The following is a 22,548-nucleotide window of genomic DNA, read 5'->3' as shown; positions in this document are numbered from 1 at the left end:
ACAACTTATTAGACTCTCCATTCATTAACAGAGAGAATTCTTTTACTTCTATCTCCTGTTTTCCAAACATAAATCCTCAGGTTAAAAGATCAGGTTTGTCAACCATTCTCCTCCTGTAGGGCCACTGGTTTGTTTCCACTCCTTTGTCACATGAGGCTTCCATTCCACCATAAATCAGGATGCATCTTCATGGTTCTTAGATGAGCTGTGGTAGATGCTGATTGAAGCCCTGTAAGAAAGGAAATTCACTCTCCCAACAGTAAAAAAGAAGGAACCTTGTCTAACAAGGATGACACCACATTTCACCTGAAGTCTACCACCTGGCAGCCCAGGGGTGGGGGCAATATTTCTCATTTGCTTTTTATACTACTTATTAGACTCTCCGTTCATTAACAGTGAGAATTCTTTTACTTCTATCTCCTGTTTTCCAAACATAAATCCTCAGGTTAAAAGATCAGGTTTGTCAACCATTCTCCTCCTGTAGGGCCACCGGTTTGTTTCCACTCCTTTGTCACATGAGGCCTCCATTCCACCATAAATCAGGATGTTTCCACAGAGCTCTTCAAGGGACTGTGGGAGATTCTGCTTGAAGCCCTGTAGCAAAAGAATTTCACTCTCCCAACAGTCAACAAATAAGGAACCCTGTCTAACAGGGATGACACCACATTTCACCTGAAGTCTTCCACCTTGCAGCCCTGAGATGGGGGCAATATTTCTAATAATCACTCTATACAACTTGTTAGACTCTCCTTTCATTGACAGCGAGGCTTCCTTTTACATTTTCTTTTAGCCTCCAAACCTTATTCCTCTGTTTAAAACCTCAAGTTTGTCAACAATTGTCCATCTGTAGGGCCACTGGTTTGTTTCAACTCTTTTGTCACCTGAGACTTTCATTCCATCAAAACTCAGGATGCTTCTTCATGGTTCTTAGATGAGCTGGGGAAGATGCTGATTGAAACCCTACAGCAAAGTTAATTCACTCTCCCAACAGTCAAAATATAAGGAACCTTGTCTCCCAAGGATGACACCACATTTCTTCTGAATTCTCCCACCTGGCAGCCTAGGGTTGGGGGCAATATTTCTCATTTTCTTTTTATACTACTTATTTGACTCTCCATTCATTGACAATGAGACTTCTTTTAATTCTTTCTTCTGTCTTCCAAACATAAATCCTCAGGTTAAAAGATCTGGTTAGTCAACCATTCTCCTCCCGTAGGGCCACTGGTTTGTTTCCACTCCTTTGTTACATGAGGCTTCTATTCCATCAAAACTCAGGATGCATCTTCATGGTTCTTAGATGAGCTGTGGAAGATGCTGATTGAAGCCCTGTAAGAAAGGAAATTCACTCTCCCAACAGTCAAAAAATAAGGAACCTTGTCTAACAAGGATGACACCACATTTCACCTGAAGTCTCCCACCTGGCAGCCCAGGGGTGGGGGCAATATTTCTCATTTGCTTTTTATACTACTTATTAGACTCTCCATTCATTGACAGCGAGGCTTCTTTCAATAATTTTTATGCCTTCCAAACATAAATCCTCAGGTTAAAAGATCTGGTTAGTCAACCATTCTCCTCCCGTAGGGCCACCGGTTTGTTTCCACTCCTTTGTTACATGAGGCTTCTATTCCATCAAAACTCAGGATGCATCTTCATGGTTCTTAGATGAGCTGGGGAAGATGCTGATTGAAGTCCTGTAGCAAAGGAAATTCACTCTCCCAACAGTCAACAAATAAGGAACCCTGTCTAACAGGGATGACACCACATATGCACCAAAGTCTCCCACTTTGCAGCCCAGGGGTGGGGGCAATATTTCCATTACTCTCTCTATACAGCTTGTTAGACTCTCCATTCATTGACAGCGAGGCTTCCATTTACATTTTCTTTTAGCCTCCAACCCTTATTCCTCAGTTTAAAAGCACAGGTTTCTCACCAATTCTCCTTCTGTAGGGCCACCCGTTTATTTCCACTCCTTTGTTACATGAGGCTTCCATTCCATCAAAACTCAGGATGCATCTTCATGGTTCTTAGATGAGCTGTGGAAGATGCTGATTGAAGCCCTGTAAGAAAGGAAATTCACTCTCCGAACAGTCAAAAAATAAGGAACCTTGTCTAACAAGGATGACACCACATGTCACCTGAAGTCTCCCACCTGGCAGCCCAGGGGTGGGGGCAATATTTCTCATTTGCTTTTTATACTACTTATTAGACTCTCCATTCATTGACAGCGAGGCTTCTTTCAATTCTTTTTCTGTCTTCCAAACATAAATCCTCAGGTTAAAAGATCTGGTTAGTCAACCATTCTCCTCCCGTAGGGCCACCGGATTGTTTCCACTCCTTTTTTACATGAGGCTTCCATTCCATCAAAACTCAGGATGCATCTTCATGGTTCTTAGATAAGCTGTGGAAGATGCTGATTGAAGACCTGTAAGAAAGGAAATTCACTCTCCCAACAGTCAAAAAATAAGGAACCTTGTCTAACAAGGATGACACCATATGTCACCTGAAGTCTCCCACCTGGCAGCCCAGGGGTGGGGGCAATATTTCTCATTTGCTTTTTATACTACTTATTAGACTCTCCGTTCATTAACAGTGAGAATTCTTTTACTTCTATCTTCTGTTTTCCAAACATAAATCCTCAGGTTAAAAGATCAGGTTTGTCTACCATTCTCCTCCCGTAGGGCCACCAGTTTGTTTCCACTCCTTTGTCACATGAGGCTTCCATTCCACCATAAATCAGGATGTTTCCACAGAGCTCTTCAAGGGACTGTGAGAGATTCTGGTTGAAGCCCTGTAGCAAAAGAATTTCACTCTCCCAACAGTCAACAAATAAGGAACCCTGTCTAACAGGGATGACACCACATATGCACCGAAGTCTCCCACTTTGCAGCCCAGGGGTGGGGGCAATATTTCCATTACTCTCTCTATACAGCTTGTTAGACTCTCCATTCATTGTCAGCGAGGCTTCCATTTACTTTTCCTTTTAGCCTCCAACCCTTATTCCTCAGTTTAAAAGCTCAGGTTTCTCACCAATTCTCCTTCTGTAGGTCCACCGGTTTGTTTCCACTCCTTTGTTACATGAGGCTTCTATTCCATCAAAACTCAGGATGCATCTTCATGGTTCTTAGATGAGCTGTGGAAGATGCTGATTGAAGCCCTGTAAGAAAGGAAATTCACTCTCCCAACAGTCAAAAAATAAGGAACCTTGTCTAACAAGGTGACACCACATATCACCTGAAGTCTCCCACCTGGCAGCCCAGGGATGGGGGCAATATTTCTCATTTGCTTTTTATACAACTTATTAGACTCTCCATTCATTAACAGAGAGAATTCTTTTACTTCTATCTCCTGTTTTCCAAACATAAATCCTCAGGTTAAAAGATCAGGTTTCTCACCAATTCTCCTCCTGTAGGGCCACCGGTTTGTTTCCACTCCTTTGTTACATGAGGCTTCCATTCCATCAAAACTCAGGTTGCATCTTCATGGTTCTTAGATGAGCTGTGGAAGATGCTGATTGAAGCCCTGTAAGAAAGGAAATTCACTCCCCCAACAGTCAACAAATAAGGAACCCTGTCTAACAGGGATGACACCACATATGCACCGAAGTCTCCCACTTTGCAGCCCAGGAGTGGGGGCAAAATTTCCATTACTCTCTCTATACAGCTTGTTAGACTCCATTCATTGACAGCGAGGCTTCCATTTACATTTCCTTTTAGCCTCCAACCCTTATTCCTCAGTTTAAAAGCTCAGGTTTCTCACCAATTCTCCTTCTGTAGGGCCACTGGTTTGTTTCCACTCCTTTGTTACATGAGGCTTCTATTCCATCAAAACTCAGGATGCATCTTCATGGTTCTTAGATGAGCTGTGGAAGATGCTGATTGAAGCCCTGTAAGAAAGGAAATTCACTCTCCCAACAGTCAAAAAATAAGGAACCTTGTCTAACAAGGTGACACCACATATCACCTGAAGTCTCCCACCTGGCAGCCCAGGGATGGGGGCAATATTTCTCATTTGCTTTTTATACAACTTATTAGACTCTCCATTCATTAACAGAGAGAATTCTTTTACTTCTATCTCCTGTTTTCCAAACATAAATCCTCAGGTTAAAAGATCAGGTTTGTCAACCATTCACCTCCTGTAGGGCCACCGGTTTGTTTCCACTCCTTTGTCACATGAGGCTTCCATTCCACCATAAATCAGGATGTTTCCACAGAGCTCTTCAAGGGACTGTGGGAGATTCTGCTTGAAGCCCTGTAGCAAAAGAATTTCACTCTCCCAACAGTCAACAAATAAGGAACCCTGTCTAACAGGGATGACAGCACATTTCACCTGAAGTCTCCCACCTTGCAGCCCTGAGATGGGGGCAATATTTCTAATAATCACTCTATACAACTTGTTAGACTCTCCTTTCATTGACAGCGAGGCTTCCTTTTACATTTTCTTTTAGCTTCCAAACCTTATTTCTCTGTTTAAAACCTCAAGTTTGTCAACAATTGTCCATCTGTAGGGCCACTGCTTTGTTTCAACTCTTTTGTGACATGAGACTTTCATTCCATCAAAACTCAGGATGCTTCTTCATGGTTCTTAGATGAGCTGGGGTAGATGCTGATTGAAACCCTACAGCAAAGATAATTCACTCTCCCAACAGTCAAAATATAAGGAACCTTGTCTCCAAATGTTGACACCACATTTCTTCTGAATTCTCCCACCTGGCAGCCTAGTGTTGGGGGCAATATTTCTCATTTGCTTTTTATACAACTTATTAGACTCTCCATTCATTAACAGAGAGAATTCTTTTACTTCTATCTCCTGTTTTCCAAACATAAATCCTCAGGTTAAAAGATCAGGTTTGTCAACCATTCTCCTCCTGTAGGGCCACCGGTTTGTTTCCACTCCTTTGTTACCTGAGGCTTCCATTCCATCAAAACTCAGGATGCATCTTCATGGTTCTTAGATGAGCTGGGGAAGATGCTGATTGAAGCCCTGTAGCAAAGGAAATTCACTCCCCCAACAGTCAACAAATAAGGAACCCTGTCTAACAGGGATGACACCACATATGCACCGAAGTCTCCCACTTTGCAGCCCAGGGGTGGGGGCAATATTTCCATTGCTCTCTCTATACAGCTTGTTAGACTCTCCATTCATTGACAGCGAGGCTTCCATTTACATTTTCTTTTAGCCTCCAACCCTTATTCCTCAGTTTAAAAGCTCAGGTTTCTTACCAATTCTCCTTCTGTAAGGCCACCGGTTTGTTTCCACTCCTTTGTTACATGAGGCTTCCATTCCATCAAAACTCAGGATGCATTCATGGTTCTTTGATGAGCTGTGGAAGATGCTGATTGAAGCCCTGTAAGAAAGGAAATTCACTCTCCCAACACTCAACAAATCAGGAACCTTGTCTAACAAGGTGACACCACATATCACCTGAAGTCTCCCACCTGGCAGCCCAGGGATGGGGGCAATATTTCTCATTTGATTTTTATACAACTTATAAGACTCTCCATTCATTAACAGAGAGAATTCTTTTACTTCTATCTCCTGTTTTCCAAACATAAATCCTCAGGTTAAAAGATCAGGTTTGTCAACCATTCTCCTCCTGTAGGGCCACCGGTTTGTTTCCACTCCTTTGTCACATGAGGCCTCCATTCCACCATAAATCAGGATGTTTCCACAGAGCTCTTCAAGGGACTGTGGGAGATTCTGCTTGAAGCCCTGTAGCAAAAGAATTTCACTCTCCCAACAGTCAACAAATAAGGAACCCTGTCTAACAGGGATGACACCACATTTCACCTGAAGTCTTCCACCTTGCAGCCCTGAGATGGGGGCAATATTTCTAATAATCACTCTATACAACTTGTTAGACTCTCCTTTCATTGACAGCGAGGCTTCCTTTTACATTTTCTTTTAGCCTCCAAACCTTATTCCTCTGTTTAAAACCTCAAGTTTGTCAACAATTGTCCATCTGTAGGGCCACTGGTTTGTTTCAACTCTTTTGTCACCTGAGACTTTCATTCCATCAAAACTCAGGATGCTTCTTCATGGTTCTTAGATGAGCTGGGGAAGATGCTGATTGAAACCCTACAGCAAAGTTAATTCACTCTCCCAACAGTCAAAATATAAGGAACCTTGTCTCCCAAGGATGACACCACATTTCTTCTGAATTCTCCCACCTGGCAGCCTAGGGTTGGGGGCAATATTTCTCATTTTCTTTTTATACTACTTATTTGACTCTCCATTCATTGACAATGAGACTTCTTTTAATTCTTTCTTCTGTCTTCCAAACATAAATCCTCAGGTTAAAAGATCTGGTTAGTCAACCATTCTCCTCCCGTAGGGCCACCGGTTTGTTTCCACTCCTTTGTTACATGAGGCTTCTATTCCATCAAAACTCAGGATGCATCTTCATGGTTCTTACATGAGCTGTGGAAGATGCTGATTGAAGCCCTGTAAGAAAGGAAATTCACTCTCCCAACAGTCAAAAAATAAGGAACCTTGTCTAACAAGGATGACACCACATTTCACCTGAAGTCTCCCACCTGGCAGCCCAGGGGTGGGGGCAATATTTCTCATTTGCTTTTTATACTACTTATTAGACTCTCCATTCATTGACAGCGAGGCTTCTTTCAATAATTTTTATGCCTTCCAAACATAAATCCTCAGGTTAAAAGATCTGGTTAGTCAACCATTCTCCTCCCGTAGGGCCACCGGTTTGTTTCCACTCCTTTGTTACATGAGGCTTCTATTCCATCAAAACTCAGGATGCATCTTCATGGTTCTTAGATGAGCTGGGGAAGATGCTGATTGAAGTCCTGTAGCAAAGGAAATTCACTCTCCCAACAGTCAACAAATAAGGAACCCTGTCTAACAGGGATGACACCACATATGCACCAAAGTCTCCCACTTTGCAGCCCAGGGGTGGGGGCAATATTTCCATTACTCTCTCTATACAGCTTGTTAGACTCTCCATTCATTGACAGCGAGGCTTCCATTTACATTTTCTTTTAGCCTCCAACCCTTATTCCTCAGTTTAAAAGCACAGGTTTCTCACCAATTCTCCTTCTGTAGGGCCACCCGTTTATTTCCACTCCTTTGTTACATGAGGCTTCCATTCCATCAAAACTCAGGATGCATCTTCATGGTTCTTAGATGAGCTGTGGAAGATGCTGATTGAAGCCCTGTAAGAAAGGAAATTCACTCTCCGAACAGTCAAAAAATAAGGAACCTTGTCTAACAAGGATGACACCACATGTCACCTGAAGTCTCCCACCTGGCAGCCCAGGGGTGGGGGCAATATTTCTCATTTGCTTTTTATACTACTTATTAGACTCTCCATTCATTGACAGCGAGGCTTCTTTCAATTCTTTTTCTGTCTTCCAAACATAAATCCTCAGGTTAAAAGATCTGGTTAGTCAACCATTCTCCTCCCGTAGGGCCACCGGATTGTTTCCACTCCTTTTTTACATGAGGCTTCCATTCCATCAAAACTCAGGATGCATCTTCATGGTTCTTAGATAAGCTGTGGAAGATGCTGATTGAAGACCTGTAAGAAAGGAAATTCACTCTCCCAACAGTCAAAAAATAAGGAACCTTGTCTAACAAGGATGACACCATATGTCACCTGAAGTCTCCCACCTGGCAGCCCAGGGGTGGGGGCAATATTTCTCATTTGCTTTTTATACTACTTATTAGACTCTCCGTTCATTAACAGTGAGAATTCTTTTACTTCTATCTTCTGTTTTCCAAACATAAATCCTCAGGTTAAAAGATCAGGTTTGTCAACCATTCTCCTCCCGTAGGGCCACCAGTTTGTTTCCACTCCTTTGTCACATGAGGCTTCCATTCCACCATAAATCAGGATGTTTCCACAGAGCTCTTCAAGGGACTGTGAGAGATTCTGGTTGAAGCCCTGTAGCAAAAGAATTTCACTCTCCCAACAGTCAACAAATAAGGAACCCTGTCTAACAGGGATGACACCACATATGCACCGAAGTCTCCCACTTTGCAGCCCAGGGGTGGGGGCAATATTTCCATTACTCTCTCTATACAGCTTGTTAGACTCTCCATTCATTGTCAGCGAGGCTTCCATTTACTTTTCCTTTTAGCCTCCAACCCTTATTCCTCAGTTTAAAAGCTCAGGTTTCTCACCAATTCTCCTTCTGTAGGTCCACCGGTTTGTTTCCACTCCTTTGTTACATGAGGCTTCTATTCCATCAAAACTCAGGATGCATCTTCATGGTTCTTAGATGAGCTGTGGAAGATGCTGATTGAAGCCCTGTAAGAAAGGAAATTCACTCTCCCAACAGTCAAAAAATAAGGAACCTTGTCTAACAAGGTGACACCACATATCACCTGAAGTCTCCCACCTGGCAGCCCAGGGATGGGGGCAATATTTCTCATTTGCTTTTTATACAACTTATTAGACTCTCCATTCATTAACAGAGAGAATTCTTTTACTTCTATCTCCTGTTTTCCAAACATAAATCCTCAGGTTAAAAGATCAGGTTTCTCACCAATTCTCCTCCTGTAGGGCCACCGGTTTGTTTCCACTCCTTTGTTACATGAGGCTTCCATTCCATCAAAACTCAGGTTGCATCTTCATGGTTCTTAGATGAGCTGTGGAAGATGCTGATTGAAGCCCTGTAAGAAAGGAAATTCACTCTCCCAACAGTCAAAAAATAAGGAACCTTGTCTAACAAGGATGACACCACATTTCACCTGAAGTCTCCCACCTGGCAGCCCAGGGGTGGGGGCAATATTTCTCATTTGCTTTTTATACTACTTATTAGACTCTCTGTTCATTAACAGTGAGAATTCTTTTACTTCTATCTCCTGTTTTCCAAACATAAATCCTCAGATTAAAAGATCAGGTTTGTCAACCATTCTCCTCCCGTAGGGCCACCAGTTTGTTTCCACTCCTTTGTCACATGAGGCTTCCATTCCACCATAAATCAGGATGTTTCCACAGAGCTCTTCAAGGGACTGTGGGAGATTCTGGTTGAAGCCCTGTAGCAAAAGAATTTCACTCTCCCAACAGTCAACAAATAAGTAACCCTGTCTAACAGGGATGACACCACATTTCACCTGAAGTCTCCCACCTTGCAGCCCTGAGATGGGGGCAATATTTCTAATAATCACTCTATACAACTTGTTAGACTCTCCTTTCATTGACAGCGAGGCTTCCTTTTACATTTTCTTTTAGCCTCCAAACCTTATTCCTATGTTTAAAACCTCAAGTTTGTCAACAATTGTCCGTCTGTAGGGCCACTGGTTTGTTTCAACTCTTTTGTCACATGAGACTTTCATTCCATCAAAACTCAGGATGCTTCTTCATGGTTCTTAGATGAGCTGGGGAAGATGCTGATTGAAACCCTACAGCAAAGTTAATTCACTCTCCCAACAGTCAAAATATAAGGAACCTTGTCTCCCAAGGATGACACCACATTTCACTTGAAGTCTCCCACCAGCAGCCCAGGCGTGGGGGAAATATTTCTCATTTGCTTTTTATACTACTTATTAGACTCTCCATTCATTGACAGCGAGGCTTCTTTCAATTCTTTTTCTGTCTTCCAAACATAAATCCTCAGGTTAAAAGATCTGGTTAGTCAACCATTCTCCTCCCGTAGGGCCACCGGTTTGTTTCCACTCCTTTGTTACATGAGGCTTCTATTCCATCAAAACTCAGGATGCATCTTCATGGTTCTTAGATGAGCTGGGGAAGATGCTGATTGAAGCCCTGTAGCAAAGGAAATTCACTCCCCCAACAGTCAACAAATAAGGAACCCTGTCTAACAGGGATGACACCACATATGCACCGAAGTCTCCCACTTTGCAGCCCAGGAGTGGGGGCAAAATTTCCATTACTCTCTCTATACAGCTTGTTAGACTCCATTCATTGACAGCGAGGCTTCCATTTACATTTCCTTTTAGCCTCCAACCCTTATTCCTCAGTTTAAAAGCTCAGGTTTCTCACCAATTCTCCTTCTGTAGGGCCACTGGTTTGTTTCCACTCCTTTGTTACATGAGGCTTCTATTCCATCAAAACTCAGGATGCATCTTCATGGTTCTTAGATGAGCTGTGGAAGATGCTGATTGAAGCCCTGTAAGAAAGGAAATTCACTCTCCCAACAGTCAAAAAATAAGGAACCTTGTCTAACAAGGTGACACCACATATCACCTGAAGTCTCCCACCTGGCAGCCCAGGGATGGGGGCAATATTTCTCATTTGCTTTTTATACAACTTATTAGACTCTCCATTCATTAACAGAGAGAATTCTTTTACTTCTATCTCCTGTTTTCCAAACATAAATCCTCAGGTTAAAAGATCAGGTTTGTCAACCATTCACCTCCTGTAGGGCCACCGGTTTGTTTCCACTCCTTTGTCACATGAGGCTTCCATTCCACCATAAATCAGGATGTTTCCACAGAGCTCTTCAAGGGACTGTGGGAGATTCTGCTTGAAGCCCTGTAGCAAAAGAATTTCACTCTCCCAACAGTCAACAAATAAGGAACCCTGTCTAACAGGGATGACAGCACATTTCACCTGAAGTCTCCCACCTTGCAGCCCTGAGATGGGGGCAATATTTCTAATAATCACTCTATACAACTTGTTAGACTCTCCTTTCATTGACAGCGAGGCTTCCTTTTACATTTTCTTTTAGCTTCCAAACCTTATTTCTCTGTTTAAAACCTCAAGTTTGTCAACAATTGTCCGTCTGTAGGGCCACTGCTTTGTTTCAACTCTTTTGTGACATGAGACTTTCATTCCATCAAAACTCAGGATGCTTCTTCATGGTTCTTAGATGAGCTGGGGTAGATGCTGATTGAAACCCTACAGCAAAGATAATTCACTCTCCCAACAGTCAAAATATAAGGAACCTTGTCTCCAAATGTTGACACCACATTTCTTCTGAATTCTCCCACCTGGCAGCCTAGTGTTGGGGGCAATATTTCTCATTTGCTTTTTATACAACTTATTAGACTCTCCATTCATTAACAGAGAGAATTCTTTTACTTCTATCTCCTGTTTTCCAAACATAAATCCTCAGGTTAAAAGATCAGGTTTGTCAACCATTCTCCTCCTGTAGGGCCACCGGTTTGTTTCCACTCCTTTGTTACCTGAGGCTTCCATTCCATCAAAACTCAGGATGCATCTTCATGGTTCTTAGATGAGCTGGGGAAGATGCTGATTGAAGCCCTGTAGCAAAGGAAATTCACTCCCTCAACAGTCAACAAATAAGGAACCCTGTCTAACAGGGATGACACCACATATGCACCGAAGTCTCCCACTTTGCAGCCCAGGGGTGGGGGCAATATTTCCATTGCTCTCTCTATACAGCTTGTTAGACTCTCCATTCATTGACAGCGAGGCTTCCATTTACATTTTCTTTTAGCCTCCAACCCTTATTCCTCAGTTTAAAAGCTCAGGTTTCTTACCAATTCTCCTTCTGTAAGGCCACCGGTTTGTTTCCACTCCTTTGTTACATGAGGCTTCCATTCCATCAAAACTCAGGATGCATTCATGGTTCTTTGATGAGCTGTGGAAGATGCTGATTGAAGCCCTGTAAGAAAGGAAATTCACTCTCCCAACACTCAACAAATCAGGAACCTTGTCTAACAAGGTGACACCACATATCACCTGAAGTCTCCCACCTGGCAGCCCAGGGATGGGGGCAATATTTCTCATTTGATTTTTATACAACTTATAAGACTCTCCATTCATTAACAGAGAGAATTCTTTTACTTCTATCTCCTGTTTTCCAAACATAAATCCTCATGTTAAAAGATCAGGTTTGTCAACCATTCTCCTCCTGTAGGGCCACCGGTTTGTTTCCACTCCTTTGTTATATGAGGCTTCCATTCCATCAAAACTCAGGATGCATCTTCATGGTTCTTAGATGAGCTGGGGAAGATGCTGATTGAAGCCCTGTAGCAAAGGAAATTCACTCCCCCAACAGTCAACAAATAAGGAACCCTGTCTAACAGGGATGACACCACATATGCACCGAAGTCTCCCACTTTGCAGCCCAGGGGTGGGGGCAATATTTCAATTGCTCTCTCCATACAGCTTGTTAGACTCTCCATTCATTGACAGTGAGGCTTCCATTTACATTTTCTTTTAGCCTCCAACCCTTATTCCTCAGTTTTAAAGCTCAGGTTTCTCACCAATTCTCCTTCTGTAGGGCCACCGGTTTATTTCCACTCCTTTGTTACATGAGGCTTCCATTCCATCAAAACTCAGGATGCATCTTCATGGTTCTTTGATGAGCTGTGGAAGATGCTGATTGAAGCCCTGTAAGAAAGGAAATTCACTCTCCCAACACTCAACAAATCAGGAACCTTGTCTAACAAGGTGACACCACATATCACCTGAAGTCTCCCACCTGGCAGCCCAGGGATGGGGGCAATATTTCTCATTTGATTTTTATACAACTTATAAGACTCTCCATTCATTAACAGAGAGAATTCTTTTACTTCTATCTCCTGTTTTCCAAACATAAATCCTCAGGTTAAAAGATCAGGTTTGTCAACCATTCTCCTCCTGTAGGGCCACCGGTTTGTTTCCACTCCTTTGTTATATGAGGCTTCCATTCCATCAAAACTCAGGATGCATCTTCATGGTTCTTAGATGAGCTGGGGAAGATGCTGATTGAAGCCCTGTAGCAAAGGAAATTCACTCTCCCAACAGTCAAAAAATAAGGAACCTTGTCTAACAAGGATGACACCACATATCACCTGAAGTCTCCCACCTGGCAGCCCAGGGGTGGGGGCAATATTTCTCATTTGCTTTTTATACTACTTATTAGACTCTCCGTTCATTAACTGTGAGAATTCTTTTACTTCTATCTCCTGTTTTCCAAACATAAATCCTCAGGTTAAAAGACCAGGTTTGTCAAGCATTCTCCTCCTGTAGGGCCACCGGTTTGTTTCTACTCCTTTGTCACATGAGGCTTCCATTCCACCATAAATCAGGATGTTTCCACAGAGCTCTTCAAGGGACTGTGGGAGATTCTGGTTGAAGCCCTGTAGCAAAAGAATTTCACTCTCCCAACAGTCAACAAAGAAGGAACCCTGACTAACAGGGATGGCACCACATTTCACCTGAAGTCTCCCATCTTGCAGCCCTGAGATGGGGGCAATATTTCTAATAATCACTCTATACAACTTGTTAGACTCTCCTTTCATTGACAGCGAGGCTTCCTTTTTCATTTTCTTTCAGTCTCCAAACCTTATTCCTCTGTTTAAAACCTCAAGTTTGCCAACAATTGTCCGTCTGTAGGGCCACTGTTTTGTTTCAACTCTTTTGTCATATGAGACTTTCATTCCATCAAAACTCAGGATGCTTCTTCATGGTTCTTAGATGAGCTGGGGAAGATGCTGATTGAAACCCTGGAGCAAAGTTAATTCACTCTCCCAACAGTCAAAAAATAAGGAACCTTGTCTCCCAAGGATGACACCACATTTCACCTGAAGTCTCCCACCTGGCAGCCCAGGGGTGGGGGCAATATTTCTCATTTTCTTTTTATACTACTTATTTGACGCTCCATTCATTGACAATGAGACTTCTTTTAATTCTTTCATCTGTCTTCCAAACATAAATCCTCAGGTTAAAAGATCTGGTTAGTCAACCATTCTTCTCCCGTTGGGCCACCGGTTTGTTTCCACTCCTTTGTTACATGAGGCTTCTATTCCATCAAAACTCAGGATGCATCTTCATGGTTCTTAGATGAGCTGGGGAAGATGCTGATTGAAGCCCTGTAGCAAAGGAAATTCACTCTCCCAACAGTCAACAAATAAGGAACCCTGTCTAACAGGGATGACACCACATATGCACCGAAGTCTCCCACTTTGCAGCCCAGGGGTGGGGGCAATATTTCCATTACTCTCTCTATACAGCTTTTTAGACTCTCCTTTCATTGACAGCGAGGCCTCCATTTACATTTTCTATTAGCCTCCAACCCTTATTCCTCAGTTTAAAAGCTCAGTTTTCTCACCAATTCTCCTTCTGTAGGACCACCGGTTTGTTTCCACTCCTTTGTCACGAGGCTTCCATTCCACCATAAATCAGGATGTTTCCACAGAGGTCTTCAAGGGACTGTGGGAGATTCTGGTTGAAGCCCGGTAGCAAAAGAATTTCACTCTCCCAACAGTCAACAAATAAGGAACCCTGTCTAACAGTAACCACATTTCACCTGAAGTCTCCCACCTTGCATCCCTGAGACGGGGACAATATTTCTAATAATCACTCTATACAACTTGTTAGACTCTCCTTTCATTGACAGCGAGGCTTCCTTTTACATTTTCTTTTAGCCTCCAAACCTTATTCCTCAGTTTAAAAGCTCAGGTTTCTCACCAATTCTCCTTCTGTAGGGCCACCGGTTTGTTTCCACTCCTTTGTCACCTGAGACTTTCATTCCATCAAAACTCAGGATGCCTCTTCATGGTTCTTAGATGAGCTGGGGAAGATGCTGATTGAAACCCTGTAGCAAAGGAAATTCACTCCCCCAACAGTCAACCAATCAGGAACCTTGTCTAACAAGGTGACACCACATTTCACCTGAAGTCTTCCACTTTGCAGCCCAGGGGTGGGGGCAATATTTCTCATTGCTTTTTATACTACTTATTAGACTCTCCATTCATTGACAGCGAGGCTTCTTTTAATTCTTTTTCTGTCTTCCAAACATAAATCCTCAGCTTAAAAGATCTGGTTAGTCAACCATTCTCCTCCCGTAGGGCCACCGGTTTGTTTCCACTCCTTTGTTACATGAGGCTTCTATTCCATCAAAACTCAGGATGCATCTTCATGGTTCTTAGATGAGCTGGGGAAGATGCTGATTGAAGCCCTGTAGCAAAGGAAATTCACTCTCCCAACAGTCAACATATAAGGGACCCTGTCTAACAGGGATGACACCACATATGCACCGAAGTCTCCCACTTTGCAGCCCAGGGGTGGGGGCAATATTTCCATTACTCTCTCTATACAGCTTGTTAGACTCTCCATTCATTGACAGCGAGGCTTCCATTTACATTTTCTTTTAGCCTTCAACCCTTATTCCTCAGTTTAAAAGCTCAGGTTTCTCATCAATTCTCCTTCTGTAGGGCCACCGGTTTGTTTCCACTCCATTGTTACATGAGGCTTCCATTCCATCAAAACTCAGGATGCATCTTCATGGTTCTTAGATGAGCTGTGGAAGATGCTGATTGAAGCCCTGTAAGAAAGGAAATTCACTCTCCCAACAGTCAAAAAATAAGGAACCTTGTCTAACAATGATGACATCACATTTCACCTGAAGCATCCCACCTGGCAGCCCAGGGGTGGGGGCAATATTTCTCATTTGCTTTTTATACTACTTATTTGACTCTCCATTCATTGACAGCGAGGCTTCTTTTAATTCTTTTTCTGTTTTCCAAACATAAATCCTCAGGTTAAAAGATCTGGTTAGTCAACCATTCTCCTCCCGTAGGGCCACCGGTTTGTTTCCACTCCTTTGTTACATGAGGCTTCTATTCCATCAAAACTCAGGATGCATCTTCATGGTTCTTAGATGAGCTGGGGAAGATGCTGATTGAAGCCCTGTAGCAAAGGAAATTCACTCCCCCAACACTCAACAAACAAGGAACCCTGTCTAACAGGTATGACACCACATTTCACCTGACGTCTCCCACATTGGAGCCCTGAGATGGGGGCAATATTTCTAATAATCACTCTATACAACTTGTTAGACTCTCCTTTCATTGACAGCGAGGCTTCCTTTTACATTTTCTTTTAGCCTCCAAACCTTATTCCTCTGTTTAAAACCTCAAGTTTGTCAACAATTGTCCTTCTGTAGGGCCACAGGTTCGTTTTCACTTCTTTGTGACATGAGGCTTTCATTCCACCACAACTCAGAATGTTTCCACATTTCTCCTTCATGTAATGTGGATGATTCTGTTTTGAACCACTATAGCAAAGGAATTTCACTCTCCCAACAGTCAACAAATAAGAAACCCTGTCTAACAGGGATGACACCACATATCCCCTGAAGTCTCCCACTTTGCAGCCAAGGGATTGGGGCAATTTTTCTATTAATTGCTCTATACACCTTTTAAGACTCTTCATTCATTGACAAGGAGACTTCTTTTAATTGTTTCTTCCAAACTCAGGTTGCATCTTCATGGTTCTTAGATGAGCTGTGGAAGATGCTGATTGAAGCCCTGTAACAGAAGAATTTCATTCTCCAAACAGTCAACAAATAACGAACCCTGTCTAACAGGAATGACACCATATTTCATCTGAAGTCAGTCACCTTGCAGTCCAGAGGTGGGGGAAATATTTCTAAAGTTCTTTCTATACAACTTTAACTGTCCATTCATTGGCAGATTGATTTCTTTTTGTTATTTCTTCTGTCTTCCAAAGATAAATACTCAGGTGAAAAGATCTGGTTTGTCCACCATTCTCCTCCTGTAGAGCCTCCAGTTTGTTTTCTCTCCTTTGTCATATAAAACTTGAATTCCACCATAACCCAGGAGGCTTCCACACAGTTCTTTCATGGAATTTGGGAGATTTGGATTGTAGCCCTGTAGCAAAGGAATTACACTCTCCCAACAATCAAAAAATAAAGAACCCTGTCTAACAGGGATGATACCACATTGCACCTTACATCTGCCACCTTGCAGCCCTGGGATGGGGCAATATTTCTCATTTTTTTTCTACAACTTATTAGACTCTTCATTCATTAATAGCAAGACTTCTTTTAAATCTTTCTTCTGGCTTCCAACCCTAAATTCTCAGGTGAAAAGCTCAGGTTATTCTCCCATTCTCCTCCTGTAGGGCCACCAGTTTGTTTCCATTCCTTTGTCACATGAGACTTCCATAAAAGAATTTCATTCCCTCACAAATAAGGAACCCTGTGTAACAGGGATGACACCACATTGCACCCGAATTCTCCCACCTTGCAGCCTGGGTTGGAGGCAGTGTCCTTTAATTCAGCCTTTTGACTTCTAACCTAAAATCCTCAGTTGAATATCTCTGGTTTTTCAGCCATTTTCCTGCCATATGTACACTCTTTTATTTCCACTCGTTTTTCTCATGAAGCTTCCTTTCCACCTAACCATGGATGCTTCCACCCGACTCTTTCATGGCCTGTGGGAGATTCTGGTTGAACCCTGTAGCAAAGAAAATTCACTGTCCCCACAGTGACCACATAAGGAACCGTGTGTAACAGGTATGACAACTCATTGCATCCAAAGTCTCCCAGTTTGCAGCGTAGAGGTGGTGGCAATATTTCTGATATTCGTTTTGTTCACTCTTTTATACTCCGTAGTCATGGAGAGAGAGGCTTCTTTTAATTCTTTCTTCTAGCCTCCAACACTAAATCCTCAGTTTTGAAGCTCAGCTTTGTTAATCATTCTACTCCTGTGGGGCTACCAGTTTGTTTCTATTCTTTTGTCACATGAGATTTCCATTCCACTAAAACTCAGAATGCCTCCTCAGAGTTCTTTCCTGAACTCTGGGAAATACTGGTTGAAACCCTGTAGCAAAGGAATTTCACTCTTCCCAATAGTCAGCTAATAAGAAACTATGCCTAACAGGTTTTGCACCATATTCTACCAGAAGTCTCCTACCTTGCATCCCATGCATTGCGGCAATATTTCTGATACTCTTTCTCTACAACTTATTACTTTTGCTACTATTTGACTGCAAAGTTTTCTTTAATGATTTCCTATAAATTTCACCCCAAAATCTTCAATTGAAAAGCTCAGGTTTGTCAACCATTCTCCTCCCGTAGGTCCACCAGTTTGTTTCTACTCCTTTGTCCCATGAGGCTTCCTTTCCACCATAACCCAGGATGCTTCTCTCCGGTTCTTTCATGGACTGTGGGAGATTCTGGTTGATGCCCTTTAGCAAAGGAATTTCACTCTTTCCAATAGTCATCCAATAAGGAACCCTGTCTAACAGTGATGAGAAAGCTTTGTACCCCAAGCCTCTCCCCTTTCAGCCCCGGGGTGGAGGCAATATTTTTGATATTTTTTCTATACAACTTATTACTCTCTCCAGTCATTGACAACGAACTTAATTCTGTCCTCTAACTTCTAAACCTAAATCCTACATTGAATATCTCTGATTTTTCAGCCATTCTCCTTCTGAAGGGCCACAGGTTTGTTTCCACTCCTTTGTCACATGAGGCTTCCATTCCACGATAACTCAGGATTCTTTCACATGGTTCTTTCATGAGCTGTTGGAGATACTGGTTGAAGGCCTGTAGGAAAGGAAAATTCCTGTCCCATCAGTGAGCCAATAAAGAACCCTGTCTGATAGGATTTATATCACATTGCAACTGAAGTCTCCCACCTTGCTGCCCAGGGTTGGGGGTACCATTTCTCATATCCTTTTTCCGTAGCTATTTAGTCTTTTCTTTCATTGATAGTAGGCTAACTTTAAATTTTTCCTCTAGCCTCCAACCAAACATCTTTTTTTAAAATTCTCAGGTTTATCAGCCATTCTCCTACTGTAGGACCACTGGTTTGTTTCGACTTTTTTGTCACCTGAAGCTTCCATTCTTCCAGCACTGATTAGACCTCCACTTGGATTTCTCTCCAGGTTTCATGCTCATTGACCAAGCCTTCCAAAATAGGAAATTCACTTTCCCATCAGTTATTCAATAGGGAACCCTTTCTCACTGGCTTGATACCACATTGTTCCCATAAGACCCCACCTTGTTCCTTGTTTCACTGTCTCAATAATCCATCAACAGGGAACCCTTTCTGACAGTGAAGGTAACACATTGCACCTGTAGTGTGCTTTGCAGCTCAACATTATTCTCATCTTCTTTCTTTTGCAGCTATTTCTACCCACTGTACTACCTGCTTGTTTCAGTTTTTTTAAGATTTGGATTTTCATTTCTGTCTTTACTCTATATTCACTTTTTTTTTCTGCCATTCTCCATCTCAATATTCATTCTAAAAGGGAACCCTTTTCTGGCCATTTGAGTAACACTCTTCCTCTTAATTCTTCTCTTGTTTCACCCTGTTTTGACTACCTTATTTCTTGTCTTTTTCTTACTATGCATTTTATCTCATTCTTAAAGATTTTTTTCTCTTTTCTCATTTCCTTCGCCCATAATAAACATAGTTATACCCCTCTGTCTACTCGTACAGCTATAGCCACATATACTTACGAAATTTGGAACTTTGCCCAAATTAATCTATCTTTTCATCTTTGTGGATCTTCTTATTTGCTATAGCTTCCATTTTCAAATCAAGCCCCTTTTTAATATCCATACACTTTGCCCCTATGGCATTCCTTTCCACCAGTATGAAATTAAAACATCTAAGGTGTAAACAACCCCTTCTCTCTTTTTCTTTGCCTTGATCCCTTAGGAAAAGGCAATCAGAGACAGGTCAAACCTACCTTTGTTTATTTACTAAGTTAGGCACTGTATTCCAACCGTAACCACCCCCATCTCAATATAGTTTTATAAACCTACTTGCTAAAGTGCTCTTTTAAGCCAAGCAGGGTCATATCTAATCAGACTCCATTTCTCAGTAGCATGCCTTTTGTCAGTGAGCGGTCAGGCATTCATCTGCCATGTGCTGGTTATTTCCTTTTATATCTCATTCTTTTTTACAGAGGACTCTCTTTACAGCCGAATCAAGGTAGAATGAATATGGGCTCCATCTCCATTTTAATTTCCCCTTGTGTTGTCCCTATAGCAAAGACCACACATTGGGTTATGGTTCAATTCCATGGTTACTTTGTCCGCTAGGGCAATTACTTCATTTCACCCAGGGTGCCTTACCTCTGAGCACAGACATATTGACCTACATTCTCATCTGTTCTCTGAAACCAAGGAGGGTTGTGATATCCAATCAGAGTGCAGATCTCCTGTCTCCATTATTCAGTGGCCAGGATCTTGACAGTATATGGTTTTATGTTTATTTTGTTCACTAGCAGTAGTACTCCTTGGTTCTTTCCAATTCTTTGCAGTTCAGGGTATCTGTTCCTCACAGATCAAAAACAAAACAGAATTGGGTTCTAGGCCAATGTACCTTTTTCCTTGCCTGGACCCCATAGCAAAGAAAACTGACTGTAACCACAAGCCACATAACAGTAACTGAATCTTCTAGTATAGGTGGCCCACTATACCTTCTTATTTTTCTTACATCACTAGTAATTCATTGTTATTATAGTCATTATATGTTATCTCCTTTTTTCAGTCTTTCTCAGACATCATTTTTATTTTTTCCTTTCAAATTTGTGTGTATTCCCATATAATCTTTCTATCATCATTTGGCTCATCCCTTACACTGATATTGAACCATGTGTTATTATACATAAATATAACTTGGTATTTGTTTTCCAATGGAATATCATTGTCTAACCAGTCATGTAATACTGGACACAAATAATGAGTGTGCTAGTGAATGTTTAACCAATAGTTCTTTGAAAATTGCATACTTATAAGGTTTATATTCACTCTAAGCAATTTTTGTATCCCTTTCTTAAGTCAATAAAAAAGTCAATGTTGAATTGTATTTTTATGATTCTAGAAACAATTCTTCACAGTGAAATTTTACTCTGTATAAAGATAGGGTGATTCCATTTCCCCTTTGAGTTAAATGTTCTTCCTCTTCTTATGCCAATATAGGAGACATATTTCATTATTTTGCCTCCCAAATTCTCTTTTTTGTTATTTTCATTTCTTTTCATTGAGGTTTGCCTGTTCTCCATCCCCATCATTTTATTTCTTCTGCCTTATACCTTTTCCTTAGTTCACCATGCATCATCTCACATAAATATTTTCTTGCTTCTCAGAATTCCAAATACTCATTCTCTATTTCAGTATAATATATTCTTTATTTCATTACAGTTTCATTACCATACAGACAGTGATTTGTTTAGTCATCTCTTATCTGAAGAGCATTTGGGTTTCCATTTCTTTGCTACAAAGTATTTTTGTTCATTTTAAAAGGAACCATTTCTGACACCCCCATTTTATAGATAAAATTCAAGTGATGAGAGGAATGAAGTTTTATTGAAATGGAATAGATAAATGAGTTAGGGTTATTCATTTCATTGGGAGCCTAGAAAAATAGAATCGGGAGACTTTGGGGTGTTATGATCCAAGTGAAGTTTCCTGAGATCTAAGTTCTATGAGCTCAGCGATGTTACATAGCCCTCCCTCAAGATGGTAGGTCACCTAAGCCATAGTAGCCCTATGTCATCTTCTTGGGTATGAGATTTTATAACCTCTCCCCCCAATGTTTCACAACTTTAATGTTTAATAACATCACCTTGTGCTCTAAATAAGTTCAAACTATTTCCCTTGAGATTGTTCTCCTAAATGAAAATGTTGATTTGTATAATATACCTTTATAGACTTGAATATCATTAGTAAATCATTATTCAGTATTCTCTTCCCAGGCAAAAAAACAAAAAACAAAAAACAAAACCCATCACCTTTTTTTCAATCTGGTGCTATTCCCCAAACCTCCTCATGTTCTCACAATCTTTTAAAATAAAGGCCCACAAAAAAAAGTAATTTTCATATCTAAGGCCTGATCAATATGGAATATAGTTGAGAATGCCTTCTTTTCTAGCTTTTGCATGTGGCAATGTAGTATGCGCTTATTGGTTTGCACATAGTAGGTACTTAATAATAATGTTGCACGGAGTAGGTGCTTTCAAATATTGCACATTGTAGGCATTTAATTGCACAGAGTAGGTGCTTAATCAGTGTTTGTTAAATTGAGAGAAAAACATCGTCCACGATCGATCTTTCCCTCGTAGTACCTCACATCGCACTTTGTTTTCACTTCTCCCACAATTCTCCTTACTGTCTTTTTTATATCATACCCTATACATATGTAGCCTGTTTTTATTAGATTTTAAACTTCTTGAGGGCAAGAGCTATGTATCTTAGTATCTACCCTAGCAAATTGCTCTGCTACATAAATACTACTGCATTCACTTAATCAATGTTTAATTTTTGATTTGAGTAGAATTGTTCCCCTGTCAATGCATCCTAACACCAAGTCAGGATGCCTGTACTGCACGATTAGCACCTTATTACATTTTATCCTGTTATATCTTATAACATTATTCTGAGAAAAGCAAAGAACTCCATATGCTATAAAACACTGTATCCGTGCTATTATTATTATTAGTTACCATTGTTATTTTCTAGTTGCTTTTGTTATATCATTTAGCACTTTATTATATTAGAATATCATGCTATCTTGTCATTCTATTTTTGTTATTTGGTGTGTATATCTTATTTTCCCAGTTAGATTGTAATCTTTAGGTAGGCAATGGCTATGTATACCTTGCATATAATATGTACTCAATAAATGCTTATTGAATGATTAACTGGCTGAATGAATTCATCTTTGATTTAGGGGACCTCAACATATAAACAACACTTTTCTTATTGGAAATCCTTTTCAAATGGTAGTGTTATACAATCTATAAGTTTGTTGCACCCAGAAGTTAACTTAGAAAAATTGTCTTTTACTTGAATAAATCTTCATGATGTGATCAATTATCAACAGGCAAAAACATCAACATTACCTTGG

The 22,548-nt window shown here is 41.2% G+C and overlaps 1 long non-coding RNA gene and 2 other non-coding genes across 3 annotated transcripts in view; all 3 read left to right on the top strand.

Annotated features, from left to right (window-relative positions):
- LOC103100410 (uncharacterized) overlaps nt 1-22,342 on the top strand; it is a 61,393-nt gene extending 39,051 nt beyond the window's left edge. Inside the window, exon 4 of the long non-coding RNA XR_008915292.1 lies at nt 289-22,342. This is a non-coding gene — a long non-coding RNA (uncharacterized LOC103100410). The remainder of the gene's footprint in view (nt 1-288) is intronic.
- On the top strand, nt 4,191-4,244 carry MIR12304-2 (microRNA mir-12304-2). Its single transcript, NR_162831.1, has one exon. It is a non-coding gene; the product is annotated as a microRNA mir-12304-2 (primary transcript).
- Nucleotides 12,960-13,013, top strand: MIR12304-1 (microRNA mir-12304-1). Its single transcript, NR_162830.1, is given in 1 exon segment — nt 12,960-13,013. It is a non-coding gene; the product is annotated as a microRNA mir-12304-1 (primary transcript).
- Nucleotides 22,343-22,548: the final 206 nt, after the last annotated feature.

This window comes from Monodelphis domestica, chromosome 1 (genome assembly GCF_027887165.1).
Source record: "Monodelphis domestica isolate mMonDom1 chromosome 1, mMonDom1.pri, whole genome shotgun sequence".
Lineage (NCBI taxonomy): Eukaryota > Metazoa > Chordata > Mammalia > Didelphimorphia > Didelphidae > Monodelphis > Monodelphis domestica.
Note: the sequence above shows the minus strand (reverse complement) of the source record. Positions and strands in the feature narration are given on the sequence as shown.